A 27,539-nucleotide genomic window follows, 5' to 3' on the forward strand; every position below is an offset into this window, starting at 1 on the left:
CGTCCAACACTCAGCATATGATGTGTCCTCAGTGGTATTTTTTAGTACCTTGCACGCAGCTGTTAATACTCAGCTATAAACCTACTGTGTATGTTGGCAGCAGCTCGTGTCCATTATGCACCCGAACCTGTTGTTGTGTTGTTAAAATTACAGGGGGTGAGGGGGGGGGGGGCAGAAGTAAGTGCAGATCTGGGCAGTGGTGGCTGTTGGGGGGGAAAGGGAGAGAGCGGGCTGCCAAATCCAGAGCCGTCATACTGCAGGAATCTTTGCCCTGGGTGACAGACAACGCTGATTAGAGAGGCAAAATGTCAGCGTGGTTCTGGACTGGTAGCTGGAGGTCTGCCAGCAGCATTTTAGACAGGAGACTTTGGAGTTTTCCTTCTCCCTTGCTGCTTTGCTCCAATACTGTAACTCATGTTGCCAATTACCAAATGTTGTCCCTCAGACCTTTCAAATAAATCTTTTACAGCACACATTTTCAAAGCTGCGGAAGCGTCTCGCTTTCCCTTGTTCATTTCCCTGATGCCGCTTGCTAGACAAGAAGAATGGCTCCTCCTGACACTTCTGTCTCTGCATGTTATCAATGCATGTTAACTAAGCTCCTTGCCATCGCATTAAGGCCGGTTCGATACTCCTTGCCATGATTACTTTCACATTATTTGTTTTTTTTTGTTAAAGGTACAGAGTTTGTTTGTGTTGAAGGCAGAGGCCCATATTCACTAAACCAGGCTATGCCGCCGGCACCAAAAGGTGTCTTCTGACATAGCACTACATGGTAAATATGCCGCTATGCTTTTGCTTCACAAGGTTCCCAATCTGTACAAACATCATTCTTTTGCCGGTATTCACAAAGGTCCGATCACTTAGCACAGCGGTGCGCAAACTGGGGGGCGCGGGCAGTTGCAGCGACCCCGCGCTCTTCCCAGAGGCATTTCATTTAAATGCCGGGGGTCTGGGCGAGCCCTCTGCAACCTCAACTTACCGGGGCTCTGTAGTCTTCTGAGCGTGTCGCCATGGCAACACGGCGTCCAGTGACGCCGCGGGGTCATGTGACATACGCATCGCCATGGTAATGTGCATCAAATGACACTGCGGGGTCACGTGATGTCGCAGCGTCATTTGACCCTGGGTCAGAGAAGGGAGGTGCGAGCGCTGGGGCTGTCGCACAGGTGGGGGGGCGCAGCTCCAAAACTTTGCGCACCCCTGACTTAGATGAGCCTTGTGAATCCCCACTCCCCTTTATTCCTTATGTCAGCTGCATTCTTTAGCGGTATGACAACATAACCCGGCTTCAGCACAGGTGGCTCAATCAAAGACTGAGCTTCTGATTGAGCCACCTGTGCTGAAGCTGGGATATTCTGAAAACCTGGAGGCTTGAGGACGGGAGTTGAGCACCCCTGTTGGACAGTATGTATAATTGTATTTATATAGCACCAACAGTGTACACAGAGCTTTACAAAATTGCAATAAAGGGAATATTAAGTGCCAACATTGGGGTTAAGTGAATGATAATATAAGGCAAAGGGAGACTTCCCCAAAGAGCTTACAATCCAAAGTGGTGTATTGGGAGTTTTACAGACACAGCTGTATTCTTAATAGAATGAATAAACACCCTTGTTGGGTAGCTGGCTATAGAACAGGTATGTAAGAATTAGAAAGTCAAAGGAGTGTCCAAGGCTTAGAGGGAGCGAGAGAGAGACTTTAATCCCTGCATTTGTTACACCTTGGTAACTGAACCTGCCTTTCTTACTTGCAAAAGTATTGCCTTTCCCCACTTAGCTGATGAGTGAAGCTATTTCAAGCAACCCTCTAGTGAGCCTTAGCTGGTTTCACAGTGGTTTTAGCAGAAAATGAGTAGATGTTCATTCATTCTGTTGCTTTTAGTTGCCGCAAGTATGCATTTTCAGCAAAAAAGAAATAAAACAAACGCTGGAATGACTCTTTATAGGAACACGGACAATTTCACACATCTGTAAATGTGGCCACAAAAAAAAAGGCATTCTTAAAAATACAAAGTACATAAAGGGTGTGGGGGCAAATAACCACGCGGCAGGCTTGTGGTCTGACATGGAAAGAAATGCAGCAAATATATTTCCCTGCATGCTGTCTTATTTTAATAGACCATGCAACAGATTTAGGAGCGCATTATGCAGCATTATTTAGTCTCCTATTCTTATTACGGTCCCTAAGTCTCCGCAGCTGCTTTTTGTTTATGAGATAGTGAAAGACTCTGGCCACAGTACCAAACAGTAGGTTTACCTTAAGAAAGGTCATTTTCTTTTGGAGTACTGAAGCAAACATGTTTCAAAAGACTTTTTACAGATGGCACAGTCCAGATGTTTTGCAGCAGTAATTGTGTCATAGCAGGTCTTTCTGATGAGAATAAGCTGATTCAGCCTTCTTTTATTGTATCTGGTTAACCCTTAGCATTATACATTCTAGTTTTTATTTATTTTTATTGCAGTTGTTGTTATATACGTATTATAATTTATTTATAATTTTCCAGCGTGTTTCACAGAGCAATACAATAGGAGGCAATGATAAAAACACTGGTGTATAAAGTTTCAGTGGCCGACAGTCACCGAAGTGTAAACTGCGCTATCGTGCTGCGGAACCGGCGATGTTTGCCATTGACTTTAATAGTAGGTATTGCCGATTGGGCTGCGATAACGCAGATTGTGCTTGGATGACTCAGTGGCAGTGGGAGAAGGAGGGGGGTGGTTTACTTAAAGCTACTTGCCATAAAGATAGCAAATGGAAGGCTCTTTTCTGAGTGAGTTTTCAGGTCACCTTTAAATGTGTTCTGGGTGCATAATGGGTCATAACTGTTATCCACTAGAATTACTTTGACTTTAAAGAATGGGACTGCAGTCACTTAAAGAAGGCTATTTATCCCAGGAACAAATAAAACTGCTTTCCGGTGTACATGCCCATTGTAAGACAATGATATTGAATGTCTTAAATTTAAAAAAAAAAAAAAAAAATGCAAGAAAAAATGTAGTTTTTACATGGGTTGGTGCTTGTATTCTGTCATAACGTCCACATGCAGTATATTATTAAGTGATCTGCACCTAGGGATGGGGTTGCCAGGTGTCCAGTATTGAACCAGACTGTCCTGTGTTTGGAGACTCTGTCCAGTAAAAAATTTGCGGAAATACTGGACATGTATGTATCCGGTATTACCTCTCTGGATGTAGTGACCTGACCGGCTTGGGGGGGCGCGGAATTTACCTGAGCAGGGAAGCAGAAGGGCTGTTGCTAGGGGGCTAGGCAGCTTCCTCCATCCTGATTGGCTGCTGCTGGGTAATGCAACCAATCAGGAAGAGATGTCAGGAGCCTGGGGTGGGGTGAAGGAGAGGCGGAAACAGCATGGAGGGGTGTGTGTGTCTCGATCGCGTCGCACCTTTCACCATTGTGTCCAGTTTTTTTGGAGAAGCCACCTGGCAACCCTACCTAGGAAAGGTAAAGCATTGTGTTCATACAGTACACACATTCGTTTCCTTAGTTAACAAAAGCCGCTCAAAATCAAAAGCAGTCCTGGATTATATAATGCTTGACAGAATTACCTCAAAACATGCGCATGATTTGGGTTGACATGGAAGCAAAATAACATCAGTGAAGGAGAATAGGAAGAAATAACAAAGAGTAACACCACCAGTGAATTCCATAGCAATAAGATGAATCACAGAAGTGCCAGACCGCTATCCTCTTCTGTACATGATTAACTCTTGCTATACATGCTATACTCCTCTTCTGTACCTGATTAACTCTTGCTATACATGCTATACTCCTCTGCACATGATTAACTCTTGCTATACATGCTATCCTCTTCTGTACCTGATTAACTCTTGCTATACATGCTATACTCCTCTGCACATGATTAACTCTTGCTATACATGCTATCCTCTTCTGTACCTGATTAACTCTTGCTATACATGCTATACTCCTCTGCACATGATTAACTCTTGCTATACATGCTATCCTCTTCTATACCTGATTAACTCTTGCTATACATGCTATCCTCTTCTATACCTGATTAACTCTTGCTATACATGCTATACTCCTCTATACATGATTAACTCTTGCTATACATGCTATCCTCTTCTATACCTGATTAACTCTTTCTATACATGCTATCCTCCTCTGTACATGATTAACTCTTGCTATACATGCTATCCTCCTCTGCACATGATTAACTCTTGCTATACATGCTATCCTCCTCTGTACATGATTAACTCTTGCTATACATGCTATCCTCTTCTATACCTGATTAACTCTTGCTATACATGCTATCCTCTTCTATACCTGATTAACTCTTGCTATACATGCTATACTCCTCTATACATGATTAACTCTTGCTATACATGCTATCCTCTTCTATACCTGATTAACTCTTGCTATACATTCTATACTCCTCTATACATGATTAACTCTTGCTATACATGCTATCCTCCTCTGTACCTAATTAACTCTTCCTATACCTGCTATCCTCCTCTGTACATGATTAACTCTTGCTATATACATTATTCTCCATTGCTTAAATACAATTTGAAACGCTAAGGAGAAAAAATCCTATTGTTTTTGGTAGAGTAGCTTTCAGCAGCTTGGTGAGATGTGTGACAACGTTCTGAGCGATTCCTTCTTCAGATATGTCTGTGTGATACTGAAGCTGCTAATTTAACAGCAAATAAGCGTAGAAATCCAGGACTGAAATACCGATATACTGTTCATCTGGAGTTTATTGTAAGGTGTGGCTCTTCTCCTCGCACAAGTACTACAGCAGGAAGGTTTAGATAAATAGCCCCCATCTCTTTTTACCCTCTGAGCAACCCAACGTCATATAAATGGGCACCCTGGGGTCCATATGACTTTGCCCCAATGTCATTGATTTTTGCTCATTTGTAGAGGAGCAGGACCTCCTCTTCTGTTCCTGATGTCCGGTCTGATATTAGTAACATAGATATTTGTGATCACATTAACCGGAAGCTGGAAAGATGGCAGCACTGGGTGTCAGTGTTTTGGTTGAGGGTAGCAGAGAGTACGGCTACACTTTAGTTTACAAATCCAAACTATTTCCATTGAAATACTGCATCATCTACTTTAAAAGGTGTTCCCTCCCCCTCTGTTTTTTAAAACAAATCATTTATAGAGGGTGTCTGCAGAGCTTTGTTATTATATTTCTTATCTTCTGCGATAAAACACTTGACCAGTGTACTTTAGCCTAACGTTAGCTGCTTGCGGGCTCTGTATATCAAGGCAATTTTGTAGCAAAACCGGGTCATATTGCCATTGCCCCTACTGTATGTATCCCAAGCATTTTGCTCCAATTTTACCCCGTCCGCCCTAGTTTGCACCTTGGGGAGTGTCAGTAGGAGGAGTTGGGGAAGAGTTAAATTAGACACAGACAATAATGAGATGTATCACAGTCTGTGTCTCTCTGCACCATTTGTTTTCCCTTTTATTTGCCCCAAATAATCCTCCATATCTGAGGTGGCGTAAGTCTACCAAACTGCATCAGATGTAAGAAACTGTTCTTCCATATGCTTCAGCTCTGTTCCCAAAAACAAAGCCGTTCATCAAAGCAAACCTTTCTGTATGTTGATACATACAGTACAGTAGACCCCCTGCATAGGGACCTCCAGCACAGAAGGCAGTTTAAAAAAAAGTTTTTCCATCCCTATGTGCACAACTCTCAAACTCAAAGATGGCAATCCCCAAGGACCGAAATCACTGAGATGTGAGTGTACTGGGCCATTTTAATGGAAAAGTACTGCTTTTTATCTTTGAGACTCTGTTGATGTCTGTGAGAATGCCTTTGCTCTAAGTCAGTAGGACTGACTCCAAATCAGTGTGACACACAGACGTTCAGTGAGAGTTGACATGTCTGCAACCTTCCTAGAATCTAGTTTATCAAGCTCGCCCAGTAATCAAAGTAAGCATTAACTTTATTCAGAAGAGAACTTCTAGGGTGTAACCTTAAGTGTTAAAGAAATATAAAACACTGCATCATTGCACCTTTTTAATTGAATACTACATAAAAGCCTGCAACCCGTTACCAAATATTCTTATGTATAAATTCATTATAACACGCCTGAAGCATCAATATCATTGACACCTTCATATTTCCTACATTTAGCTGCAAGCACTTCTGCAACAACAAAGAGGTTCCTCAATGTGGTTGGGAGGGGGGGTTAACACCCAAGAGGAAGTCACATTTCTCCAAAACATAGTCCTTCAGTAAACTCGACCATTATACTGTACATACTCATTATAATATAAAGTTATAGTTACAATATACAGTATCATTCCTCTGTGAGTTCTATGGGATATTTTCTGTGTTTCTGGTTGCTCTCCAATTATTAATTCACCTACGGGTGATATTTTAAATTCTCAAGAGGGAAGGGGGCCTATGCATCAAGGCAATTTTGGTGCAAAACTGGCGCACTTTCACCAAAACATTTTGCTCCAATTGCCCCAGCTTGCACCTCGGGGGAGTGTCAGTACGATGATACATAGACCCCAGAGAATGTATTGAAGTCTCTTGGTGTACCTGAGAAGCAGCTCTGAATTTTTAAGCGGGTGATCTCATTAAATGGTATGGCATATGTAAGGGGGGGATTGCTATGAAAACAGAGTAATGCTGAGTGGCTGTGCACTGGCAATATCTAGTCACTATCTAATAGTCATTCATTCCTACACTGCAGCACTGCCCATAAGGAATAGTTTAGGAGGGGCTCGTGACAAATTCTGACCTGCAGATGTTTCGTAATGATGCATTTATATTTCCGAATGCAAGGATTTAAACATATATATACAAATATTCATAGTATATCTGGATGGCATTATATATTTTATCAAAATAACATTATACAGGAATGTTGCGGGAACGAGCCTTGGCTTTTATCACAAACCAAGAATTAAAAAAATCTGAATGAAGCAGTGCAGCTAATGTTTTGATTATAATGTTTGCTTGTCCACTGCTGCCAGATCTGCAATTGGATTTAATTATAACATGTTTCTATAAAGACATTTATTTCAATGTATATTGCACGGATGCCTAAGGGTAATAGGTAATCCCGTCGACCGATAATAATAAAAAAAGAATCTACTTTAGAAAGGGTAGAAGGGTCTTTTCAGAGGAAACATTGTGTATAACCCAACGGTCCAAGGTATTAAAAGAGTAAGGGGAACGTAGAGGGATTTGTGTAATATGAAATACCACAGAAAGTGGTTTTCCAAGGAAAACACAAGGAAACCTACTACGAAAATTGAATGTATGCGTAGGTTTTTAAAAGGAAACATTAATGGTGAAATAAAATCTCAAAGGATAACCACGCAATAAATTTCATGTCCCAGAACTACCTGTCATTGGGATTATACCACGTAATGCATAATGCTAAAAGTGTCAAGGCAAAGAAACAATTATACGTTTATGGAAATAGTTCAAAGATCTACAGGCGGCATTCCACATATTATAATTCTTTTGCACAACAGGATTTCCACACCAAAAAATGCGAATGTATATATATTTATAAAAAATAATAATACAGACAACTATTGTTAAAAAAAAAAAAAAAAAAAGATATATTCTGAGTATAATGTTTGCTTTGTTATCAACCAGCTAAAAAGAAAAAAAAATAGGAATTTTGCTTTACTTATTTTATTATGAAACAAGAGCGATTAACCACATGCTGGTATCTAACGGAAGCTCATGCTGGGTTAGTTTTTCAACTCCTTGTCCTCTATATATATACACAGTACAGTGCTTCAAACACGCGGCTGACAGGCACCAAGGCTGTATTTACAAGCCAGCTAAATCCCTGCAGTGGACATCTAGCCCGAGACAGATATTTTGCAGGTTTTATTGGATGTTGGCGTTTCCCACAGATATTGTTGGCCCATGGACATTCAGGCCTTGTAAAGTCACTTCTTCAGACATGTTTGAATGGTCCCGTGTGAAGAAAGGATATTTGATAGCACAACCTGCAAGATGTTTATCCTGGTATGCCAGCAAACGTGACCATACCGGGTGCTGGTGCATTTATGGATCAGGATGAGAGACAACTAGGAGATATGTACCACTACCTTTGAAGCTTTTGCCTGCTGTTCTTATTTATAACAACATCCTGGTTTGTCAATTTTCTAGTTGTCCTTTTAACATTTAATTTATTTGTACAGTACTTGGCCCCACACTGGATTATTTGCAGGCTGTCGTGAATTATATTAGGCCATCGAGTCAAACATGTAGCAGTATGTGGCAAAGGAATTTATGTCTCGAAATGTCTTAATATTTTGCCCCACCATTGTGTACAAAAATCTAATTTGGATGATTTATGCAGTGCGTCCTTTGAAAAGAACCTGTAGATACTTTTGTGAGACGGAGGTTCTGTAGAGTGTGTATCCAAGTGATATTTCCACAGCTAAGGCTGCCGACAGCTTTCCCGGGGCCCAGGACTAGAGTTTCCACTGGGGGTCCCCCACATTTGTGGCCTTGCTAGCCTCCCCCCTCACACACCTCCTTGCTCTCTCACCCCTTCTCTATTTCTCTCCCTCTTCTCATACTCCCCCCTCTCATTCTCCTCCTCCTGTCTCTCACTCCCTTTTCCCACCCTCTCTTCCCCCCTCTTACTCTTCCCTCTCCCCTCAACTCATTGCCTCTTACACTATTTCCTGCTCACTCCCTCCTCCTATTTCTCCTCCTCTCACTCTCCCTCCTCCTCATCCCCTCCTCTCTCACTCAATCCGCCATCCTCTCTCACTCACCCCCACCCCCCCCTCTTCCACCTTTCACATTCAATCCCCCGCCGCAGCAGCTGGGGCCAGGCTGCAAACAGAAGCCCTGCAGCCGGTTGCAAAAGTTGGGCCCAATCAGGCGCCGGCCAGTCAAGCCTCTCGCAGCTGCAGGGACTGGGACAACTGTCCCAGGTGTCCCCCATGTTGGTGGCCCTTTCCACAGTGGACTCTCCACTCATACTCTTCAGAAAATTATTTAATTGTAATAAAAAAGATATTAACTGGCATTTTACAGTTTAGCACGGGTATTTTGCACCTCCTTTTACAATGCACAACTACTTTAACTACTTTAAAGGTGCAATCTTTTTACTCCAAAAAATCTGCAGGATCTTTTTAAACTTCTTGAACCTCTTCTACGTTAAGTTGGAGAAAGACATTTGCACATCCATGCTGCCTGGTATAGAACAACATAGCAGATACAGTCAGATAAGGCTTTACTCTGTCTGTTGATGACATCTCTACCATCACTTTGAATTGAGAGCCAATAAACTAAAGGATAAGACAAGAAGGGGATTCTGGGAGAGAAATTAATTAACGTAGTCTCCCATGTTGATAAACCGATTTATAACTAAGTAGATTTGAAGATCCATAAAATTGATTTTGGGTGCAATTGCACCTTTAACACTAGTTCTCCCAAAGTAGTAGCAAAGCCATGAAGTGGGTCTTTTTGTCTGTACCTGTGAGTCTTTTTGTCAGGTATTCTACAAGTGGTCCATGCAGTGAAGTCCCACAAACTCTTAGCCAGCAGGCATGTAAGATAGACAATGAGTTGTATACCTCTGGCTTGCGCACCTTGAGCTGCCTCTCTCACTACCTCTTTTCTTAAATGTGTTTCATTTTGTTAATTAGGTTTCAGTGAACGCTTAGCATGTTCCTTCACAAACAAAAGTATTTTGAGATTTCGTTCTCTACATTGGCTTCTTTTTTTTTTATATATATATAATCCCAAACTTAAAGTCTGGATCCAATTATCTAGCTTTATGTCAAACAGGGAAGAGGTTCAGGTATAGACGTAAAGCTTTGGATGATCTTACCTGATTTAGCAACCATTAATCCAGTGCTGTGTTCCAGGTCAGCTATATGATTCATACATGGTAAAGGAATCCATTACTCAACGTGAAGAAAAAAGCAGTACAGGTCATAGCTGCACCGTATACATTACACTGCACTACACTCACAGATGGTTCAGAAATGTGCTGTAACACGAGCCAGAGGTATACAACTCATTGCCTCTCTTAGATGCCTGCTGGCTAAGAGTAAGTGTATTGTTTGTGGGTAATTGCTGTATGGAAGCAGCTTCTTAATCGGTGAGCATATGTATTTTTTTTTAACCTGTGATGCAATCTTATGTACAGTAGGGCCCAAAGCAATATGATACATCCATAGATGACATCAGGGGCAGGCAACAGCAAGCACTAAAATGCCCACACTGTATATATTAGTAGATGCTTTATATGGTATTTAGTACAAAGTAAACTTTTATATTGTACAAGCCATGTGCAACATAAACTTTATGCGCAGTTCGAAGTTCTTATAATGCCTTGTAAGTGCCTCTGGAACTATGAGTGTTAAAGATGCAAATTCCACTTTGCACCATATATTGAAGTGGTTTCCACAAATTATGGAAATGATGTCTTAATGATGTACTTAAGCCTTTGTTTATTAACCACACAAGGCAAAAAAAAAAAAAAAAGAGAGACATTCAAACAAAAATGCTCACTGGTACTGAGAAGTCTTATCCCAATCCATCTACTAAATCAGCAAATAAAAATATCACTTGTGAGCACATTCATGTCTCAGACAGGTCTTCAACCCTGATATTCACCATTATCTCTTAGCATACAGTGCATACTGAAGCCAGGGATTCTGGGTAATAACATGCAAATGGGAACACAGTGTCACCTTTTGCTTCAAATCCATTTTAACATGGACCCCTATAAGCTTATATCTGCTTTATGCTGTATGCTTTATGGTAGAGGGTTTTTGCCACTTTTTCACCCACCATAACTTAGAACATGTTTGATCTTCTAAGGCTGAGTTCACGGTGGATACCACGGCCGCAGCTTCCGCAATTCCTCCGCCGCACGCTCCTGCCGCCCAGCGATCTTTGCCTTAGCTGCAGGAGTTGGGTCGTGGCATTTGGGGGCGTGGTGGGGCGTGGCGAACGTTTCATGGAGCTGGTTCGCTGAACCAGCTCATGTGACGCGACTGCAGCCCGAAAAATCAATTTCGGTTGTGGCGGCAAAATATAGCAGCGTCAACGCTGTACGTAGCCGCAAGGGTCGTTTCTACCCTGAAAACAGATATTCTCTTTCACAACTTCATCCCGAACGTGAGCGCGCACATAAGCGTGCGCACGTCGCGTAGTAACCACCCTGAATTCAGCCAGAAGCTATGAGCATTATTTAAAAGGGCTGTTATAAAGTATTGGTTACCCCAGGGGTGCGCAAAGTTTTTAACTTGTGCCCCCTGCCTCCTTACCTCCTTACTCGCGCCCCCTCTCCTCCTCGGCTACGGCGTCAAATGACGTCACGGGGTCATGTGACGTCACGTGACCCCGCAGCGTCATTTGATGCCGGTTACCATGGCAGCGCATCGCCGAAGATAAGTTAGGAGAAGCTGCAGAGGCCTCACGCAGTCCCCCCGGCATTTAATTTAAGTGCCTTGAGGGAAAAGGTGGGGGCTCTGTAGCCGCGCCCCCACTGAAAAGTCTCCAGCCCCCACCCTGGGGGACGTGCCACCTACTTTGCGCACCGCTGGGTTACCCTACAGTACAACTGCCATGCTCACACCTGTAATGCAGCAGTCAGCATTGGATTTACAAACAGTTACCACCAACCATTAAACATATCATTATTTGTGATGCCAGCCATTGACATTGACAGCCATGGAATTGAGTATTGTTGCCATATATAACGTTGCAGGATAAGTGATACATTAGTGTAACATAAGCGCTGGTGTCACAATGTGAACAATAAAACTTTTAATGATAAATGCAATAACGTCCTGTGAAATAAAGTCCAAAATGCTGCCTAAAAAGTCCTGCTGGCTGTCTCACAACCAGTTATAGTATTGCAACAAAACAGACCTTTCTGGAGCTTGGACTAACAAAAGTCCCTTATAGGATGTGGATCCGGATCCGCAGAGGTCAAATTAAGACTTAGCACCTCAAGCGATAGGAGACACAAAAACAATACATGACACCATAGTGCATTATGCTATGACAGAGAAAAAGACTGTTATAGATCAGGGATAACGGCAGAGGATATAGTAAAATACATAATATAATACTCCATATGGAAAAGATTGTTAGTCACAATCTACATATAAGAACACGTACACTTGTACATATGAATGAATGTCCACAAAAGCACAACAGCATAAAAGCATGTGTTTACTCATCCGCCAAGTGTTAAAATCGGAATCCTACTCACGAGAAGTGACTAGGACATAAGCCTTAGTGTGGAAGTATCACTGCGCTCGGATCACAACTCGATAGCTGGTGCTGGGTCCCGGTCTCACAAGTTAGCCTCGCGATCCTGACTCCTCCGACTCTTTGTCGCTCCATGTCTCCTGCTGACGTCACCTCAGAGTTGTTCCAGCTACGGTGTCTGCACTGTGCCACAAGCCCTATGCGTTTCAAAACTTCAAGTTATGCGTCTCTTCATCTGGGGTATTGTCCTAGTCACTTCTCGTGAGTAGGATTTCGATTTTTACACTTGGCGTATGATGTCGTATCCTTTTGAACTAATGTGACCTATCACATGGTACAGCAACCAATGGGATTGTTTTCAATCCCATTGGCTGTAATACCATGTGATATAGCCATGTGGTTTTAAGGATGTGATGTAGTTCGTTTGGAGATGACGTCACATCCTTAACAAAAAAACAGAAAGATGTGGGCACATGATACAGCATCCAATCAGATTAGAGCTGTACCATCTGACCTGAAAATGTGACACAGGCCCTAAATAAGGCTTGGACGCCTCATTTAACAGGAAGAAGATGTCAAGACAACATCCATTGGGATTTACCATGGGGTTGGATTGACAGATGAAGAAAGAAGATAAAACATTAAAGAAAAGAAATAATGACAAAAGAAGATAGAAGAAGGCGATAGAAGATAAAAGAAAGAAGAATTTTGTTACCTGTGCCGGATATTCAAGGTGGATGGTGTTGGATTGACTTTGATGATGTCGTGGTACGAGAGCTTGCCGAAGCACCAGCATTAGGAGTGTCTACACTTCTAAATGTAAGAAAAATATTGAATGTTTGTAATTTTATTTTTACAGGTTTTTTTATTGTATTTTTTTATTTTTATGTTTTTCATTGCCCATTGACTGATAATGTATTAATCTGTGCCTGTTTAGGGCACAGATAAATACAGTGACAGCCAATGCATTTTTTTGGCAAATGCTTTTTTCTATTGATTGTTGTTTTTTCTTTTTCTGATTATTGTTTGGCTTAAATTGTTTGTAATTTCGATGGCTTGTTTTTATTTCATTTTCCGATTGTTTATCATTTTTGATTAATTATTTATTTGGTTGGTTACTGGTTTTAATTGATGTGTTGGCTAGTGGTTTTATTAATTAATTGATTTATTGGGTAGTGGTTTTATTAATTAATTGATTTGTTGGCTAGTGGTTTAAATTAATTAATTGATTTGTTGGCTAGTGTTTTTATGTATTGAATTGCTTGTTTGGCTAGTGGTTTTATTTCTTGAATAGTTTGCTTGGCTAGGTGTTTATTGAATTGTATTCTTATGTTCTAGAATAAAAGATTTTGTATTATTGTGCTGTTTTGGAGATAGAATCATGTTATTGATGTGGCTTACTATTAGGCTTTTTTGTTCTTTTATTGTTGGGGTGTTTAGGTGCTTGTGTATATATTTAATTATAGTGTATTTTTGGCCTTTATGCTTTTAGATTAGAGTGACCATTGGCTGCTATAGTGGCTTATCATGCCCATATTATATGGGTATGATATACCACTATGCTAATCAATGGGTACAGGGTGGGTATAGTGGACCCAGGGTTGGTGGTTAGGTCTCCCAGGTGGGTAGCGGGGGATGGGGTTAACCCCTTAATTACTATAGCGATTATTAACCGCTAAGGTGATTAAGGGGTTAGGGGCCATTAGATGTATGCTGATAAGGATGCCCTTCATGATGTCAGGGGTAAATGGAAAGGTTTATTTACTTTATTTGCTGGCTAATGTTTGATTTTATAATGGGCAAATGAGCTATTGTCCATATCTGGATAATAGTTATTTTGCCCATTACTGTACTGTATGGGTTGGGGGGGGTGGGGGGTGTATTCATTTCAATGTATTGTAAAAACAAATTGGCCACAAGATTAGTACCGCAGACCAGATATTCACGGGGACCACCTGGGGACCCCCTGACACCTACGGGGACCACCCGAGGGCCCAAAGACACCTGCGGAGACCACCCAAGGGCCCAAAGACACCTGCGGGGACCACCTGAGGACCCACAGGGACCACCCGAGGGCCCCAGACACCCGCAGGGACTACCCGAAGGCCAACAGACACCCAAGGGGACCACCTAAGGCCCCCCGGACACCGCTGCCTCTGGTATCAATCATGTGGGGGTAGAGGAGGTGGGTATTAGTGTTGTTGTGTTTTTAATGTTTATTGTGGGTAGCAACTGTTTTAACATAAATTTTAATACTAGCGTATGAACAGGGGGTCTCAAGAGCAGAACCACGTTGATTTGAGGTCCAGGGACCCCCTGCTTCCCGAGATACAGCCCGCGTCACGTGACCGTGGGAATAAAATGCATAGGGGATACCGTCACCCCATAATGGGGCTTGTATCTCGGGAAGCAGGGGGTCCCCAGACCTGAAATCAATGCGGTTCTGCTCCGGAGACTCCCTGCTCACGTACACTATTACTAAAATGTTATATTAAAAAACATTAATTTCGGGTGAGATTTGCGCAGGGAGAGGCGGATCTCTCTGAGCAGCTCTCTTTGCAGCTGAAAAAATTCGCCGGGTAAGGCCTTTTCCGAGATGTGATCTTCACGTCGCTGGCTACTCGCCCGTTTTGGGAATTTTGCTATCACTCGTAATCGAGGCTTTCTCAATACCGTGATAGCAACGCTAAAAAAACTGACAATTTCAATTTTTTTTTAATGAACGCTTATAGCATAGGCCCTTATATATCTCATATACACTGATCTTGACCCCTTGCAGACACACTTACCATAACACCCCCCCTACTGGCTCTGTGAGTTCTCCCTACTTACCAGTGACTTAGATTGTAAGCTCTACAGGGCAGGTAACTCCTTTTCCTAATGTTACTTTTATGTTGAATAGGTCATTCCTATTGTCACATGTATTACTGCTGTAAAGCTTTATGTACATGGATGGCGCTATATAAATAAAGATATACGGACGGACGGACATACATACATACATGTATTAAAAATGTTATTTGGAAACAATTATTTCTGGCTACAGCAGGTGTGCTCAAACTGGGGGTCGCGCCCCATAGGGGGTATGGGATTTTCTAGGGGGGGGGGAGGGCGTGGTGGTTGCAGAGGCCACGTGCTCTTCCCCCGGGCAGGTAAATTAAATGCCAGGGGAGGCGTGAGGCCTCTGCAACTTCCCTAACCTGCTCTCAGCTGACTCTTCAGTGACGCATCGCCATGACAACACGGGGTCAAATGGCAATGCGTCACATGACGTTGTGATGTCATATGACGTCGCGAAGCCCAAGAGCAGGTAAGGTTGGGGGGGTGGGTGCAGGCCAGGGGGAGCGCAAACAGGGGGCGCAAATGGAAAAATTTGCGCATCCCTGGTCTACAGTATCTGTTTGCATCATAACTAATATAAGCAGTTGAGCCGATTAAACAGGATATACATTTGGCATTAGCCATTCAAATATTGATGCTCGCCATTGTTGTGCGTGTTAATCAAGACAATATTTGGTGTTTCTTTAACCCATTAAATCCAAAACAAGCTTTATGATGGGTCCTGCTCTGCCAACACATTAACAATGAATAAAGAGGTTTGTGTTCTGACACTGGTGTTCTGTATGTGTTCACTAATAATTAGCCTAATTGAACTGCCTTCATGGTTTACAACAACTCCAACCTACTAAAAATGTTTAATGGTACAAAAATGTTTTAATCAAAGTAGAGAAAGTACAGTAACTCTAATTACATCTTATAAAATCTCTGCTAAGGATCAGCTGGGTGACTAAAATGTTTGAGGGCTTCTGGGCTACGGGTTTTATTCATGGAAAGTTTCTGTGCCGTGTCAAAGCTCATGTCAAGAATATTCCTTTGACTAGGAGCCTTAACCATTAGCTCTCACGCTGGACAAAAATGAGTATCATTTATTTTGGTTGGACTGCCCCCAACCAAGGTATTTAAAGCAGCTGCTTGTAATGCTTGATGTTTGATATCTTTGTGTCACATTTAGACTTCCACCTGAGTCTTGTTTCAAAAAGTGAAATCTAAATTATTAGGTGTGTCAGTAAAGCCCCTCCTGAGTTACCTTATTCTCCAGTCACATTGATTCAGTTGCAATGGCAGACCTGCCCTATAGTCATCATCATATTACTTTGGGAATGCTTCAGGGCGTACGTACTAAGCATCGCAAACAGCATTTTTGGGGGCGCAAAACTGTTGAATTGAAATCTCATTTGAAATTGCGCTTGTGTGCACCTATGTACTTACCTAGCATTTCTAAATCCCCTCCATCGGGCCGAAATGGACTGCGCATAAAACTTAGTGGTATAGACAAAAAAAGGAGACAGTGCAACAAAATCATCCTCCAACTTCAACATAGTGTGAAGCCTAAAAAGCCTCATCGCTGACATCGTGATCATGTGATCGCTATGTGCCGGATGGTCTGGGGTACGCTGGTGCGGCGACCACTCCGGTAAACCCAATAGATTAGACAGTAGACCATGTTTTATGTTAATGTATTCTCTTACCAGAAACACAATCACAGCTTGCAGCCATAGTTTATCCAGAGAAACCGTTGTAAAAAGTATATTCATAATGTGGTTCTTACTTAAGTTCAGATTGCGCGGCTCCTGGTAAAGCAGTTCTTTTTCGGAATGTGTAGGGCGGCGCTGACAAGTACTACAGGTTTATGGCTGAATTGTGACTAGGGATAGGTGGGTCTGCTGTGAGGCTCAATCCAATTCATAAATCACCATCCTAAAAGTCTTGCTGGAACCCCATTTGGCCATTGTTCAAACGCATAACAAAACCAGGTGCAAAACCATATCCTATTGATTTCTTTTTAAATACTGGTTTTAAAGCGCCTGGGCAAAAAAGAAAAAAGAAAATAATATATAGAATCAGTTCTCCATAAACTACCACTACTCTAAAAATGTTACTATGGGTTATTGTAAAACTATTTAGAAATCCATCCACCTGAATTAAATTCACTAATTTTCCACTGTGATACGTTTTCGAGTTAATAGGGCCCACAGGTGTAGTTCCACTGTGCAAGGTTTTAATATGGGAGTTTTGAACGCTCCGCAATATGTGCATTACTAGGGGCTTAATTCTCAGGTCTCCTAGGAAACAAACAAGTATGTTTGCTCTGCAGAACCTCATAAACATTAAGACATGGCATAATTAGGAGCTTAGAATAACAATTTATAGGGAAAAAAAAGTGAATAAACAGCAAGATTCTTTGTTCGCACTGTAACTGTAAAAATACAGCCCCTGGTTGTTACATGTGGATATTTTACTTCAACGTTATATTGGAAAAAATATATATTCTACATTAATTTAATTTGTGTTTAAGACTGCGTGTAAGTATTTATATTTATATGGCATGCTTATAGGCAGGCTACACCCTTAATTTGAAGACATAGGCCCTTATGCTACAAAGTGCGATAGCGCTGATTCAGTCTTATCGCACGGAAAGCCCCACTGAAGTCACCAAATTGGCGCTAGAGATGTGGGAATTTGCCCAAATTCCCGTTGCCTACGGTTTGCTCGAAAAAAGCTGGAACATTTGGAAAAGTTGGTCTGAAAATGTCATCCTTATAAGCGTGGTGAAGAACGAGTCGAGGAGAAATGAGAACTTTCCAAACGAACTTTGCCATTTGGAATGGAACTTAACATTTCGCTGGAGAGGAAGGTACCCTGAAATAAGGCTTTAGGAGGGGAGAGAGAGATAATATTTTAGTAAAGTACTGTACCAAATTACTTCTATACCTCCCCAAACACTACTTTATATAACCCCTCGAGAGATACGTAAACACACCTGAGATACCTGGCAAATATGCACATTTGGACCCTTTGAATTTACTTTTCATATTCAAATGAGGTTAGTTCTCAGGTACCTTAGGTGTGTTCACAGGTATTTCTCCACCTCTTGTATAAAGAAGTGTTTAGGGAGGTGTGTAAGTCAAAGGGCCTTATACTAAAATAGGACCCTCCCTCTCTCCTTTTGTAATAGTTATGTGGTCAGGTTCCCCCTCTGGGCTCACCATGTCCCCTTACCTCCACGAGTGTTGCCGGGGCACGCGGGTGCTGGCGGCGGGGTGCGCGCGCCTCCGGTGAGTGCGGGGACGAGGCAGTGCCAGTCTGCTGAAGGAGAGAAGCTGAGAGGTAGTGTCCAGGGAGCTGTGCTTTCCTGGATTAGGCCCAAGGTAGACCCTGAGCCCAAATTAGCTTGTGGCTGCTATAAGGACAGGCCTTTTAGACAGGGAGACTGCCCCACTTAGCATCATTAGTGTCAAGGACACAGCAGAACGCCGCGCAGCAGTTGTGGCCTGTGGTCTGGGACCGGACCCCCACCGCAAGGCTAGAGATAGGGTGACCAGGTGTCCTGGTTTAGCCGGGACAGTCCCGGTTTTTCATGTGCTGTCCCGGATTCCAATTAATTCTCAAAATGTCCCGGTTTTTACTTGGGTTCCCGGCTTTTGGGGCTGCAGGGAGCGGAGGAAGCTGGCTGCCCTCCCAAGCGTGCGGGGTGGGGCGCAGAGATAGCAGGAGAATGCCGGTTGTGATTGGAGGATGCGGGGGGTGGAGTTTTGACGAGGTGCTGCAAGCCGGGCCTCCCCTTCCCTCAGCACTGCCCCCCTCCCTTCTCTCCTCCAGTAATGCCGGGCACTTCCCTTCCTTAGGCTCCACCCCTCTGTCCCTCCCTTTAGGCTCCGCAGGCCTGCCAGTTTCTCATCTGCACCGGCCATGCTGCTCCAGCAGCCCATCCACGGGCCACAGGTAACCCACATGCCCTCTTATACCCCCCTCCCAGGCACCTTACCCACCCCAATGGGGGGAGAGGCCTTATTTTTGTGTGTGTTTCCAGAGGTGGGCTTATTGTGGGTGGGTGTCAGTGTGTGTTTCACTGTCTGTGTGTGTGTCACTGTGTGTGTATGTGTGTCTCTGTATCACTGTGTGTCTCTGTGTATCACTGTCTGTCTGTGTCACTGTGTCTGTGTTTGTGTGTCACTGTCACTGTGTGTGTGTGTGTGTGTGTGTGTGTGTGTGTGTGTGTGTGTGTGTGTGTGTGTGTGTGTGTGTGTGTGTGTGTGTGTCACTGTCACTGTGTGTGTCTCCCTGTCTGTGTGTGTGTGTGTCTCACTGTGTGTGTGTGTGTGTGTATGTCACTGTGTGTGTGTCACTGTCTGTATGTGTGTCACTGTCTGTGTGTGTGTGACTGTCTGTGTGTGTGTCACAGTCGATGTGTGTGTGTCTGTCACTGTGTGTCTGTGTGTCACTGTGTCACTGTCTGTGTGTCTGTGTGTGGCTGTATCCTCCCCTCCAAATTCCATCAACATGGCTGCGTGACATCACGTAATGCACATTGCCATAACAACGAGACGCTCCTTGACGTCACGTGGCATCAAGTTGACATGACAACGGGACGTATTATGGCGCCGAGGCATCACGTGATGCCACATTGTCATGGCAACATGTCACAGCCTGGCGTCAGTGTCTCGTTGTCATGGCAACGGGGTGCGTCACGTGATGTAATTTGTTTTATAAATACATTTTTAATGTGTCCCGGTTTTTCATTTTGAAAATCTGGTCACCCTAGCTAGAGACGCTCATCACGGTGGGACATTCCAGCTGGATACCACCCCACGTGGAGGCGGACGTCTTCGCTGATGACGATGGCGTGGGACAGACTGTTCTCTTCTATCAGTGATACCAGGTGCTGGAGCACCTGGCAGGTATCTCCCATCTACAAGTGTACCAACAGTAACACTTCTTGTGGGCAGCGCTGTCACACATACATTGGGTGGGTTGGCTCCTGTGGACACCGGGTGGTTAGGTGCCCAGGGCACCTCAGTACTTTGGTGTAAACCCCACCGGGGTGAGGACACAGTGATTGGGGGCATTATGTGGGGGTAAGGCCCTGTGAGACCTGAGTGGTTCTGGTATTATTATTATTATGTGTTCAGTAAACTTGTTAAACCATACCAGTGTGTATTTCTTACATTGGGTCCTGTGACGGGGTTACCCACACTGATAGGATCCATCACGGGTGGAGGCGCTGTCACCATATGATCCATGTACACCCCAGACTCCCAGCGGCGGAGGTTCAGGCCTCCTGTGAGCCACAGGTAAAGCACCACACACACAGTAGCCGCCATATCTCCCATAGCTTGGGAGAAACTGCACTACAGTTACATTGTGAGAAAAAAGGGGTCTCTTTTGCCAGGTTCGCAAAGGCAAGCAAAAAGGTTACATATCTTTAGTCTGCCACAGTTACAGAATGTTACACAGCATATATCTACTTTAGAAAAGCTAAACAAAACAAAACATAGAATACCATTTTTGGTTTGTATTTATTTTCTTTATTAACGGAAGGCCGCCATCTTAGATTTTTATAACAATGAATGCTTCAGTGTAGTGTGACATTCATTGTTAATCACTCTAGCCTCTGGATCTTCTGAAATATTTTAAACCAATTAATCCCATCGTTTTTTCCTTCAACTGAATTTTTAGACTGTAAGGAAAACAGGTGAGCAAAACACTGGTTTGTTCCAGAAGAACCAGGAGCCAGAGTAATCTTAATTCACTTTACTCTTCCGGCATCAAAACATCACACTCAAAGCAGACTGCCACCAGAAAAAAAACAGATAAATCTTGATTGTTTAATTGCAAGTGTAATTCTTTATAGCTTCTAGAGTAGACTCGTCAAACTCAAAATAGCTTGGGGGTCAATTTTTAAATCCGACAGCAAGACTTGGGCCGCCCCATCAGTGCGGAGGAAGGAAAACATGTAATAAATAGTCACTATGACCTAGGCAAACACTTTTTTTCTTGAACTTTCCTTCTTAAAAATATGTAAACATCCGTGGTATCTCTCTCTCCCCCTCACCCCTTTCTCACTCCCATCACCCCTTTCTGTCTCCCTCTCCCCATCACCCCTTTCTCTCCCTCCCTCTCCCCATTTTCAGTCTCTCTTTCTCTCCCAATAACCCCCTTCTCTATCTCCTTCTCCAAATAACCTCTCTCTCTCTCTTTCGCTCTCTCTCGCTCTCTCTCTCGCTCTCTTTCGCTCTCTCTCTCCCAATAACCCCTTCCTCTCTCTTTCAATAACCCCTTTTCTTCTCCCTCTCCCACTAACCACTCTCTCTCTCCCTCTCCTCACCACGCCTTTCTGTAACGTTGTCATACACTTTTTTTCTTGAACTTTCCTTATTAAAAATATGAAAACGTACCTGGTATCTCTCTGCCATCACCCCTTTCTCTGTCGCTCCCTCTCCTCGTCACCCCTTTCTTTTTCCCTCTCCCCATCACCCCTTTCTCTCTCCCCATCACCCCTTTCTTTCCCTCTCTCTCCCCATTACCCTTGCTTTAATTGATGTGTAAATGCTTTTTTACACATAATTGTAAGAATTTTTTTAACCTGCGCACTGAACTATACTGTAGGTATCAGTTTCGCTTCACTTATGTCAGCAAGCGATTTAGGAAAAGGTTACAGAAGGAGATAATGAGAGAGATATGCAGTCTATAATTATAGGTATTTTCTATAATTTTTGTATCCGTTACTTCTGCCACGGTTAGGTGACGTTAACCTCTGCTACTAACAGACCGGTGTCAAATATAAAAAACAAGATCACGTTTTATACACCTGGCAAGACTCACTACTCTGCAACAAAGAGAGACTTGAATGATTTCAATACACATAGCCTATAGTACATATTTTCTTACTCTGACACTTTATATAAACGTCATCCTCTTACCCAGTGTCAGAACCCTAAGCAAAGAAACATGTATTTATATGTCAACTACAATAAGTAAAGAAGTGTTGTAGAAAAGGCATTGACAGTAGTCCAGCCACATCCCTAATATTTTCATAATCACAGTTCTGTGGATTCTTTTCTTGTTGATTTGTTAACAAAAGAAGCCAGAATTAAAAAATGTGTCAGAACTTAAGTTCAACCTGCAATCCGCCACAATAATCAAGTCTGGATAGGGGAGTTCAGTTGGGCAGATTTTTGTAATAATTACCATCCCTACATTAGAAAAAAATATCTACCAGCAGCAACTATCTTTGCTGGCGAGGCAATCATTTTATAGGAAAGTCATGGGTATGCTGGTGGAACTCGGGGGTGTATTACAGATACTGTAGTTTGCTAATGATTATCTCACCAGGAGGCTGACTCCTGCCATATCTGTATATGCTAAGAGGGCAAACCATGAAATAGTTAATATTTTCTGCAATGACTCCCGATATAAAAATACACAATGACATGGCAGCATTGCTGCTTTTATTCGATAACCACTCTCTGCAGAGATCTTAGGCTAAGTCCACTGTGCCGCTGAGCGCTCTCATACTTGAGAGCGGTGACGTCACCAACTCTCCAAGCATGAGCGCAGGGTGTCCTGCATAATTTTGCAAGCGCGCGTGAGGGGCATGGATCGGGGCTATTTCTGTGTGTAATGTGTGTGTGGCTGTGTTCTGTGTGCATTGACTGCTACTGGGCGCGCTTCAAAGTCAATTTTGTTTGTCTCCCCAAGTGCCGAGCTTGGGAGAGCGTACGTGCACGTTTACGAGCGCGCGCACGCAGCTTGAGGATGGCCGTACCAATTGATTTTAATTGCAGTGAGCACGTCAAGCGCGCTTAGTGGCAGCAGCCTAAGAGAGAGATCTTTTACATTAACATAAGAACGGTTGTAGCGTGCTGCTACTGCGGTTAACACTAACCAGGTGATTCACTTGTGGCTTCTAACCAGCCTCAGATGAAAGAACTAGCAATTACCTGCCATTTTTGTTATTTTCAATGGGGACTCTGAACAACCGAGTGTTTTCCCTGAGCCAGTGTCCTTACTTTCTGAAAACTAATCAGGAAAAGTCCTGCCCAACATACAGTGGCATCTTACGAAGGTAATCCTCTCCCATTTCAACTTGCCACGTTTATAGAATTAAGTTTTTTTTTTTTTTTTTTTTTTTACATATGCTTATAGAAAACAAATATACAATTGGCTGGCAATTTCTTAGCGACATTTCTACATTTGAACCTAAGTCTTATAACAAAGGAGCCATTTAGTTGCATCTTTTGATCGAAACATGATTTAAGCCTGCTAACCTCGTCAAGGTAAACTGCAAATGTAGCAGTTACCTGTGAGAAATAAACACAATTTCTTATTATGGACTAAACGTGGTGAAATATGTGAAAGTGCCAAGGGGTTAAATGAATGAAGCATAATGCTTTTGTGATGTGTGCAATTTAAGACTGGCAGAAGCCAGTAAGAAAGTTCCCTTAACATTATTTTTTGTTTTAAACTGTGTTTTATTTATAATCAGGGTGGGGCGGGGGGGGGGGGGGTAGCAAAAAAACAACCAACATAATTAAATTGACAATACATTACAGAAATAATAATAACAATATAAATCATATTTAACAATGATAGTAATAGACAATATATTTGGGAGCAAGGGGGGGAGGCAAGAGACATTAGTGGTAGTAGTCCTAATAATTTTTCAGACTTTAGTTGGTTTGGTAACCCACAAGCAATTTTTAAGGACTCTGATTTGTTCCCTTAACATTATGTAGGAAAACTGTGGGTGCACAAATCCCTTAGTGAAAAATAATAATGCAGACAAATATTTCTCTTGCTGTATTTCTGCCAGTTATAGACACTCACCACCTCTTCAGTGGAGAGTGACACTGCGGTGTATTATACCTTTTTGCTAATTGAAGAATTTGTAAGGAGCTCAGAAATCACACTAATAAATTGCTAGCCAATCTGGGAGGAGCACTGGGATTTGTATATGTGTTTTCCATAAATGTACTGTAAGGCCAACCTTTTTACCAGCTGCCTACTCCGTTAAAGGGAGGAGCACATGTTCCATGTGTTTGTTTTCCATAAATGGAAGGCCCATTTTATTCCTAGCTGCATACTCCGTAAAGGTATAGAATGGTAGTGTTACCGATACATTCCGTTATAGGGGCAGTGCGTCTCAGCTCACCTGGTTCTGTTTTGCTAGATACTGTAGTTCTTTGGAAGTGTTTGGTCCCATCTTTCTTTAAAAAAAACAAAAAAAAAAAACAAGTATAAAACACATAGTTGTAACCCCCTAAAAATATCAGTCATTTGTTTGTGGTGGGGTGCTATATCTTTAAACAGAAATGGGCCACAACTGTACAGTCCCAAAAATTTTCCAATGTTTACCAGCTATTTTAAGGACCAGATTTTATGATTTTGCAGTCTTGCGTTCGGTTAAAAGAAGCACTTATTTCCCCGTTTTATTCCAGTAATAAAATGCCTGCCAGCAAACTGCGTTTGTTGAGCTGTAAAGGTTACATATGATCCCTCTAATTAGGCGAGGTGGTGTTTTTCTTTCTTAGCTGAGAAATTTATAAACAGACCCATGTTGAGTATGATAAATATTTGTAAGCAGGCTAAGAAAGCATTATGAGGACAGGCTGGGGTGTTTACTTTGCAAGTTCAGAGGGACGCAGAGGATTTAGTCACTGGTTACTTCCTCTTCAACAGGGTTTTGCTTTCATCTTTTGTCCCCTAGACAGGCAAAGCATCAGCGAGAGAAGCCTGCAGGTTATTGCGGTAAGCTCACCAACCGCACACTCGTACCGTGCAAAAAAACAACCGGATGAGTTAGTAAATGATGACCAGTTGAAGACGGATGAAGCAGAGATTGCAGTGAGTCGGAGGAGCAGTTATGCTGCGGCTGATTTGGAGACGTCCCAAGCCTCTAAGGCCGCGTTGGCGTGCGACATGGTGCGCCGCCAGAACAAATATGTGCGCCGCGTTGATGGCGCCCATAGTGCGCGGCTGATTTTTCGCGAAGCAAGCAATTTTGTGTTTGCCTGCGCAACGGCCGGGTCACGTGCGCAGTTCAGCCAATGGGGGCGAACCGCGCACGTCACGCGCTCTGTCGCGCACCCGCTATAAACACGGGCTAAGGCACTGGGGCAAAGCTCTGTGGACCTCATATTAGAAAAGTGTATTCAATGCATATGCTCTGAACGTGTCACGGCAGAGATTTGTAATAAACTATACAGAGGGTTTTTTATGTAATTGTTTTTTTTAAGTGTCAGTGCTGCGATTTGTAAAAAAAAATAAATAAATAAGGTAGTGTTACCATCGCACTACGACAGCTGGGTTTATGACCAAAAAACAGACTCAAAGAAAGGTGAACGAAAATCGGTTTCTTTTTTTTCGGCTACTCAAGTTTTTCTGTGGATTAGGGTTCCTTCCAAAGCATCAGATCTCTGACGCGCTATTAGAGAGGGTTGGGGTTCCATACAATGCATCTGATCTCAGACGCGCTATTAGAGAGGGTTGGGGTTCCTTACAATGCATCTGATCTCAGACGCGCTATTAGAGAGGGTTGGGGTTCCTTACAATGTATCTGATCTCAGACGTGATTTTAGAGAGGGTTGGGGTTCCTCACAATGCATCTTATCTCAGACGCGCTATTAGAGAGGGTTGGGGTTCCTTACAATGCATCTGATCTCAGACGCGCTTTTAGAGAGGGTTGGGGTTCCTCACAATGCATCTTATCTCAGACGCGCTATTAAAGAGGGTTGGGGTTCCTTACAATGCATCTGATCTCAGACACGCTATTAGAGAGGGTTGGGGTTCCTTACAATGTATCTGATCTCAGACGTGATTTTAGAGAGGGTTGGGGTTCCTCACAATGCATCTTATCTCAGACGCGCTATTAGAGAGGGTTGGGGTTCCTTACAATGCATCTGATCTCAGACGTGCTATTAGAGAGGGTTGGGGTTCCTTACAATGTATCTGATCTCAGACATGCTATTAGAGAGGGGTTGGGGTTGCGCACGATTTCCCAATATAATTATAGGGTTCCTTCACCAAAAAAAAGGTTAAAAAAAACACTGGCTTACAAGATGCAGAGGCAGCAGGAGCTTGGCAATGGAAAAGCTACAGAAGGTCACGAACAGAAACACCTCTGCATTAGGCAGCATTGAAATTGCTTATTGATCTTTATATGGCTCCGATTTTTTGGTATTCAAAGTCTGAATTCACTATGAATAATAATTATTTCTCTTGTGCCTAATTTTTTAGAGCAGTTCAAAGCATGTTACAAACGCTCGCTAGTGACATGTCCAATTGCATTTAATTACAATGTGTACAAGAAGAAATTCTTTTCATCTAAATTCCAGCCTTTCTAAGAAAAAAAACAAGAGCATTTGTAAAAAATCTGCAGAGATTGTTATTATTAAACTTCAATGGATGTTGTACTTATGACAAACCTGTGACCTTTCCAATAGCAAAATAAGTAGCAGTTATGGTATAAATAGAAGGTAGCAAAAGAATGAGAGCAGATCATCACGTCTGCTACATATCGTTCAACAATGCACTGTAAGAGAATGTGATACCTTTATACTGTAAGTATCAAGCAGTCTCTGTTACTGCCATGCAGTGTGCGAGCGGACAAATATTCCTTTATCTACTGGATGACACGTGTCAGTTATGTTTCATGTACGTTACACACGTTTCTTATGATTAGGTTTATACCAACTCGGGCATAGGAGTGTATTCTGCAAGCTCCGTTAGCGCTGTTTCGTGCGATCTGCATTCAAGTCAATGGGGCTTTCCGTACAGATTACATGGTTCAGCGCTAACGGAGCTTACAGAATAAGCCCCATAGGGCAAGTTGAAATAGTTGACAATAATAATAATAATAATGATAATGTTTTTGTCTTGTATAGACATAGAGTTTTTGCAGGCATGAGCTTACACTCTATGATTTTGTTGCCTGAGGCACAGGCTCAATGTCACAAGGAGAGACGCCAGGATTTGCAGGATTCAATTTGAGTGTCGCTGTTTGCTCAGTCAGTGTCTTTACTCACTGAGCCACTCCTTCAGCCAATAAAAACCTGTATATTGTAAGCTCCTCGGAGCAGGGACTCCTTTTCCTAAATGTTAAATTTATGTCTGAAACGCTTATTCCCATGATCCGTTATTTGTAGTTATTTCTTATTTATATGATTGTTACGTGTATTACTGTTGTGAAGCGCTATGTACATTGATGGCGCTAGATAAGTAAAGACATACATACATACATACACACAATTAAAATCACGCCTTTTAAGTGTATTAAGGTCTTCTTCCACTAACGGCTCATATTGTTTTAAAAAAAAGGATACCCCTATTCAGTTCACTAATAAAAGCACAAAATCAACACAACTCACATGGGAAATCTCAGAATGATAAATATTTCAAAGAGTAGAAGTATTTACAAGTAGCCTGATATGCTGAGTTTGGTACATTTTTCATTCATCAAGTGACAGCAAAACTA

At 42.6% G+C, this 27,539-nt stretch overlaps 1 protein-coding gene across 1 annotated transcript in view; it reads left to right on the forward strand.

The window, feature by feature from the left end:
* The window catches only part of CREB5 (cAMP responsive element binding protein 5), a 370,960-nt gene that overhangs the window by 120,705 nt on the left and 222,716 nt on the right, over positions 1-27,539 (forward strand). The gene's annotated exons all lie outside the window — the stretch shown is intronic.

This window comes from Ascaphus truei, chromosome 2 (assembly GCF_040206685.1).
Source record: "Ascaphus truei isolate aAscTru1 chromosome 2, aAscTru1.hap1, whole genome shotgun sequence".
In the NCBI taxonomy this organism is placed as follows: Eukaryota; Metazoa; Chordata; class Amphibia; order Anura; family Ascaphidae; genus Ascaphus; species Ascaphus truei.